Below are 7,910 nucleotides of genomic sequence, written 5' to 3' on the forward strand. Positions count from 1 at the left end.
TCAAAAGAGCATGCACAACTGCCGCCAACTCGAGATCATGAGTGGGGTAGTTCTTCTCATTAGGCTTCAACTGGCGAGATGTATAAGCAACAACTTTCTTCTCTTGCATCAATACTGCGCCAAGACCTTGGAGAGAGGCATCACAAAAGACCTCGTACGGCTTGGATTCATCAGGCGGAGTCAGAACTGGAGCAGTGATCAATTTCTCTTTCAAAGTGTTGAAAGCAATATCACACTCCGGAGACCAAACGTACTTGACGTGCTTCTGGAGAAGATTTGAGAGAGGCTTCGCGATCTTAGAAAAGTTTTCAACGAATCTTCGGCAATAGCTTGCGAGACCGAGGAAGCTACGGAGTTGCTTCACGTTCTGAGGAGGTTCCCAATTCACAATTGCAGACACCTTCTCAGGATTCACGGCAATGCCCTTGGCAGAGATGATATGACCAAGATAAAGAACCTCATCGAGCCAAAATTCACACTTGGAGAACTTGGCGTAGAACTGATGTTCCCTGAGCTTATCGAGAACCAAACGCAAGTGCTTGGCATGATCTTCCTTGTTCTTCGAGAAAACCAGAATGTCGTCGAGATAGACCAAAACGAAGTCATTGGTGTAGGCGTTGAAGATGAAGTTCATCATGCGAGAGAACGTCGGAGGAGCGTTGACGAGGCCAAAAGACATGACAGTGTATTCATATGAACCAAAGCTTGTCCTGAAAGCCGTCTTGGGAATATCTTGCTCACGGATTCGAATCTGATGATAACCCATACGGAGATCAAGCTTGGAGAATACTTGGGCACCTTTGAGTTGTTCGAACAGCTCATTGATGTTGGGAAGTGGGTATTTGTTCTTGATGGTCTTCTTGTTCACTGGACGGTAATCAACACAAAGTCGGTCCATTCCATCCTTCTTCTTCACAAAAAGAACACCACAACCCCATGGAGAAGAACTAGGCCGGATAAGACCCATTTTCTCTTGAATACGAGTTGCTTCTTCAGCTCCTTCAACTCTTCAGGTCCGAGCTTGTAAGGATGTTTGCACACAGGTTCCGTACCAGGCTCAAGATCAATAACGAATTCAACTGGCCGGTGCGGAGGCATTCCTGGAAGCTCTTCTGGAAAGACGTCTTGATATTCGCAAACGACTGGAATTTGAGAGATGGCATCCAATTCACCCTTCTCATTGAGAGAAAACAGATGGATGGTATCATCACGAGCGGCAAAGACAATTACATCCTCAGACGAATGAGTCAATTGAATCTGCCTGGCTGCACAATCAAGCTGAGCCTTGTGCTTAGAAAGCCAATCCATTTCGAGAATAAGATCAATATCCGAGTCACCGAGAACCGTAGGGGAAGAAAGGAACTTATAGTCTCCCAAAGTGATAGTAACATCCGGAGCAATGGAGTTAGCATGCATGCGCCTACCGAGAGAGACAACTGCAAATGGACTAGGCAAAATTTGCAAAGGCAAACCATGCTTAGAAGAAAACGGTCTCGAGATGAAACAATGCGATGCACCCGTGTCAAAAAGAACTTTTGCAGGAATATCATTAACAGGAAGGTTACCCATGATCACATCTGACGAATCCTCTGCCTGAGCTGCATTCATCAGGTTGACCTTGGCGTGCTTGGGGTTATGCTTGACCACAGTTGTACTTGCCGATCTGACTGGAGGAGGAGGAGGAAGACGCCTCTGGTTGAAACACTTGTTGGCATAGTGACTCTTCTGTTGGCACTTGTTGCACGTGACCTCTGAAAGCGGACGATGATATGGAGCACTCGATCTTGGAGCTTGAGACAAAGTCTTGTTCTGAAAGCCAAGGTTGGGTGGGTGGGAAGATCCACTGCCAACTTTGCTCTTCTGCTGATACGGCTGATGGAACGGAGGAGGAGGAAGCCAATACTTCTGCTGCTTGGCCACTTGAGTAGAGGAAGAAGGAGTAGCATCTCTGACTCGCTTCTTGGAAGCATCACACCTCAACTGAGCAGCCTCTTGCTTCAGTGCCATGTTGTAGAACTCATCGTATCTCAAGGGCTCGAAGAGAACAAGAGCGAGCTGAATTTCTTCTCTGAGACCACCCCTGAACTGGTATATCATGCTCTTCTCATCAGGGACGTCCTGCTTGGCAAAGCGGGCGAGCTTCTGGAACAACTTGTTGTAGTCATAGACAGATAAAGAGCCTTGCTTCAGATTGCGGAATTCCTCACGCTTGCTTTCAACCACGCTTTGAGGAATATGATGAGCTGGGAAATCTCGACGGAAATCATCCCAAGTGATAACACGTCCACCTCTGGAATCCTTGTATTGCTGAAACCATTCTGCAGCTTGATCTTTGAGTTGGAAGGAAGCGAACTTGACAAAGTCCTCAGGCCTGACATTACTGCACTCGAAATGCTTGCACAGATCCACTAGCCAATCGTCAGCATCGGTTGCCTCAACACAATTGCTGAAAGTCTTTGGCCCGTTAGCAAGGAACTGGTTGAGTGTAGCAAAGTGATTCTGATTGCTGCCTTGATTCCCTTGGTTGCCTTGATTGCGCTCTTGGAGAATTTGCATGATCAACTGTGTGTTTGCATTGGTTGCGGCCATCACAGCTTGCCATGCCTCCGGAGGAGGTGGAGGTGGTGGCGGATCAGGATTCGGAGTCGTGCGCGTTGGAGGAGCCATCCTGAAGAGGTTGACCACCATTAGCACATTGACAGACAAATATTGAAGCTGAATCCAACGGAATGAAAATTGCAACATATAGTCTTCACATCCGAACAAAATGAACGAATGCATTCCTCTTGAAATGGTCACATATCCATAAATTGAGAAGCCACGTAGAATTAAGGTAGAGAAATAAATCAACAAGGTACGGATCAAGAACGAATAATCGGTAAGAAATCCCAATCTCAAACCAATATCCGTGGAAGAAGAACTAGAGCTACTAGAATTCCCACCTATGAAACTCCCGAACCTTTCCGGTTATGCAATCAGGTGTTGGGGATACAGGGGAAGCATAATATCTCACCCAAACTAGCAAATCCTACATCCAGCTGTATCCATCCTTCAACACATAACCAAGAAACCTTCGGAAACCATCTACCTCAACCTTCGAAAAGCATCCGTTATACAAGTTATGGCGATACTCCCGAACTCCCGCCCCAGTACTGGGTGGCGTCGAGGTTATCTCACCAACGAACTGCATAAAAGAGATTTTCGATGTCGGCGTACTAAACTCAGGTATTCCAGAACTGCAACGATAAAATTATGATGACAACACCTCAGAGCTCAACTCCCCGGGACACTTCCACTAAACCCCTGACAGGAGGCACCAAGACAATGTTCTCATCATAAAACCATCGGAACGATTCCAAGATACCCGCGTGATCCTAAAATTTTTTAGTGAAATTTGAGAAGAGAAGAGTCAAAACTCTACGTCAGGATGCCTTACCAGAGCGATGAGGAGACTGGGAAGTAAAAAGAATTCCTAAACTCTCCGATATATAATTCCTAAATGACTCAAAACATTTTTCTAGACACAACTCGGCCGCTAAAAACGATCAAGCAATGGGGCTCCTAAGGTCGGGGAAGGCTCTGATTACCAACTTGTAACACCCTCGATGCGACTATATCTCCCACGTGTCGAGGCACGACTTAGAGGCATAATCGCATTGAAGGCATATGTCGCAAGTTAGGCAATCTTCACAACATCCCATGTAATATAATAATAAAGGGGAGATAACATAGTTGGCTTACACTCGCCACGTCAATCAAGTACATAAATAACATTACATCATCCAAACACTCATGGCCCGACTACGGCGCCAAAAAAAAAGAGAACCCAACATGCGACACGGTCCCGATCACCCCCAACTGGGCACCACAACTGATCATCGGGAAAGGAAACATAGTAACGTTGAGAGTCTTCGTCGAACTCCCACTTGAGCTCATACGCGTCTCCTGGAGCGGAATCATCAGGCCCTGCATCTGGTGTAATAGTAATCTGTGAGCCACAGGGACTCAGCAATCTCGCACCCTCGCGATCAAGACTATTTAAGCTTATAGGTATGGCAAGGTAAATATGTGGAGCTGCAGCAAGCGACTAGCAAGTATGGTGGCTAACTTATTCGCAAAAGAGAGCGAGAAGAGGAGGCAAAGTGCGATCGAGAAACTAGAGAGCAACCTGCGCAAACATTACTCCAACACCGTGTCCACTTCCCGGACTCCGCCGAGAAGAGGCCATCACGGTAACACACTCAGTTGATTCATTTTAATTAAGTTAAGGTTCAAGTTATCTACAACCGGACATTAACAAATTCCCATCTGCCCATAACCACGGGCACGGCTTTCGAAAGTTCAATCCCTGCAGGGGAGGCCCAACGTAGCCCATGACAAGCTCTCACGGTCAACGAAGGAATAGACCTCCTCCCAAGACGTTCCGAGCAGACTCGGTATCTCGGTAATTCAAGACACTTCGACAGGTTAAAACAAGACCAGCAACACCGCCCGAATGTGCCGACAAATCCCGATAGGAGCTGCACATATCTCTTTCTCAGGGCACACTCAGATTGTCTTAGGTACGGGTAGGCCAGCCCAGAGTTGCCCCTGGTGGCCACCGGCAGCTGACAGGTGGACCAACACTCAGAGGAGCACTGGCCCGGGGGCTTAAAATAAGATGACCCTGGAGTCTGCAGAACCCAAGGGAAAGAAAAGGCTAGGTGGCAAATGGTAAAACCAAGGTTGGGCATTGCTGGAAAAGCTTTAATCAAGGCGAAATATCAAGGGGTTCCCATTATAACCCAACCGCGTAAGGAACGCAAAATCCGGGAATATAACACCGATATGACGGAAAACTAGGGCGGCAAGAGTGGAACAAAACACTAGGCGAGAGGCCGAGCCTTCCACCCTTTACCAAGTATATAGATGCATTAAGATAACATAGCAATATAATGATATCCCAACAAGTAAATAAATGTTCCGACAAGGAACGGCCTCCAATCTTCACCTGCAACTAGCAACGCTATAAGAGGGGCCGAGCAAAGCGGTAACATAGCCAATCAACGGTTTGCTAGGACAAGGTGGGTTAGAGGTTTGACATGGCAATATGGGAGGCTTGAAAAACAAGTGGTAGGCATCGTAGCATTGGCATAGCAAAAGAGCGAGCAAACTAGCATAGCAAAGATAGTAGTGATTTCGAGGGCATGATCATCTTGCCTGCACAGTTGTCAGAGTTGACTGGATCCTCGAAAGCAAACTCAACGGGCTCCTCGTTAGCGAACTCGTCTCCCGGCTCTACCCAAACAAGACAAACAAGCAACAAGGATACAATCAACCACGTGCAAACTCAAACAACACAATGCAAAGATGATATGCTATGCGGGATGCGATGCGGGATGCAAAATGCAAGATATGATAGGAAAACCTTGAACCTAGCCCCAACTTGGGATTCCAAGTGTGCCACTGGAAAAATGAGATGAAATCGCTTGAAAACGATATAAGGAACACCGGAATCGGAGTTACGGTTTGGAAATGGCAAGCGATTCAAAAATGACAGTCTGCGATTTACAGCAAGTAGCCATCTAAATGCAACGAGATGAACATGCTACAGCACCCAAACATGACAACAAAATACATGGCAAGGATGCACACAAGATGCTTAACAAAAGTCTAGCACTGAGCTACGGCCAATTCATCCATTAACAGGTTCAAACAAGCATGGCAAAAATGCATATGGCAAAACAGATTTCAGACTTAGTGAAATTAACACTTGTCTGGAATTCTAGATCAGCTAGCACTCTTCGGAGCAACAAAACTACATGCTGCAGGACCTGAAAATGGCAAAGTAAAGCATGGCATGGAGCTACTCAAAGAGCTTAACAAAAGTCCCTTAGTGACCTTGAGCCAAAAGGGATCAGAAAATACAATTGCAAGCCTGTGAACATAGCAAAGACATAATCAGTTTTCAGACTTAGTGAAAAACTGACGCATGGTGAAGTATAACTCAAGTAGGCATGTTTACGAGCTCGATGCACTCACTACGGTGCAAGTCATGGCAAGACAAGCATACACCCATCAATAAGGCACAAAATGCAAGCCAGACATGGCAAGAACAATAGCATAGAATGCACAGATCAACTACAATATCATCGGCAAAATTGCAAACAAGTTGACAATCTGCCCAGATTCACAAAGTAGCAAAAGTAGAGCTCGATTGACTCAAGCTAGGGTGCTCCAAACAAAGACATGGATGGATAGAGCACTACAATATTAACAAAACTCCCTTACTGATCATCCTCAAAAGAGGCACGGATCACTAGGAAACAACATGAACATATGGCATCATGAGATAAACAACTCCAGGACTTAGTGAAATTGCTAAGTCCCTGAAAACAGAATTAGAAAGTGCACCACTTTGCAAGCTTGCACTAGTCGCCACACACATCACACAAATACATGGGTTGCACCTCTGGAAAGATGACAAAACCCTTAACAAAACACACGTAGAGCATCAGGGCATATCATGCACACATTAATCATGCAAAAATGACAAAAACCTAAACGGATTAGCAGATCTGACAATTATCTCAAGTAGCCCTCTTCTAACAGCATTTCGGGCATCAAGATGAGATCACATGAAAATGATGCAATGGAATGCAATGATGTACTCTCTGAGGTGAACATTTTGATATGCTATATGCATGAATCGGAGCTACGGATGCAAAGTTACGGAGCTACGAACCTGAGCACTTGGACTGAAAATTCCGAGGACTTAGTGAAAAAATCAACCTCTCCGGGACAGATCTAGGGTTTGCACGGAACTCGAGGCGCGGCCGGATCTCGCCGGAACAGTGCTCGCCGGCTCGGAGCTCGCCGGAGTCGATGAGGAGGGCGGCGGAGGGCGGCGGGGTCGGATCCCGGCAAGAGGAGGGCGGGGCGGCGAAGGTGGTCGCCGGACTTGGCGGCGGCGGTGGCTGACGGCGAAGCGGCGGCCGGGCTGCGGCAATCCGGGCGGTGGCGGCGCCGACCGGAGAAGGAGGCGAGGCGGCGCCGGGCTGCCGCAGCCGGGAAGACGGAGGCGCGGGCGACGGCGCAATCCGGGCGGCGGGGCTTGGCGATGCGGGCCTCGGGGGCCGGCCACGGGCTGGCGGGCCCGCGCGGGTGTGGCGGCGGTGATGTGGTCCAGGGCACCCACGTGGCGGCTCCCGGTTGGCGGAGGCGGATCCAGACGTTGTCCAGCCTGTGCGGACACGTCCGGCGGCGGCGGAGATGGTTTTTTTTAGGGTTTGACGAGGGGATCCGAGATTTGGAATGGGGGAGGTATAGATAGGCATAGAGGGAGCTAGGAGAGTCCAAATGAGGTGCGGTTTTCGGCCATGCGATCGTGATCGAACGCTCTAGATGATGGAGCAGAGTTTGGTGGGTTTTGGGTCAAATTGGAGGGGTGTTGGGCTGCAACACACACGAGGCCTTTTCGGTCCCTCGGTTAACCGTTGGAGTATCAAACGAAGTCCAAATGATACGAAACTTGACAGGCGGTCTACCAGTAGTAAACCAAGGCCACTTGGCAAGTCTCGGTCCAATCTGGAAATGTTTAATCCCCACACACGAAAGAAAGCTAGAAATGACCACCGGAGGAGAACGAAGCGTCGGAATGCAAAACGGACAACGGGGAAAATGCTCGAATGCATGAGACGAACACGTATGCAGATGCAATGCACATGATGACATGATAAGAGATGCATGACAACGATAACAACACACGGAGACGAAGACCCGAACCCGAGGAAATAAATATAACTTAACGCCGGAAACGGCAAGAGTTGGAGTACAAATTGGGAGAGTTACATCCGGGGTGTTACACGATGCTTATGTGAAAAAGCTTCAACCTGATAAGCTCGAACCCAAATCAGAGAAATGTGTCTTCA

Source organism: Triticum aestivum, chromosome 2A (assembly GCF_018294505.1).
Source record: "Triticum aestivum cultivar Chinese Spring chromosome 2A, IWGSC CS RefSeq v2.1, whole genome shotgun sequence".
In the NCBI taxonomy this organism is placed as follows: Eukaryota; Viridiplantae; Streptophyta; class Magnoliopsida; order Poales; family Poaceae; genus Triticum; species Triticum aestivum.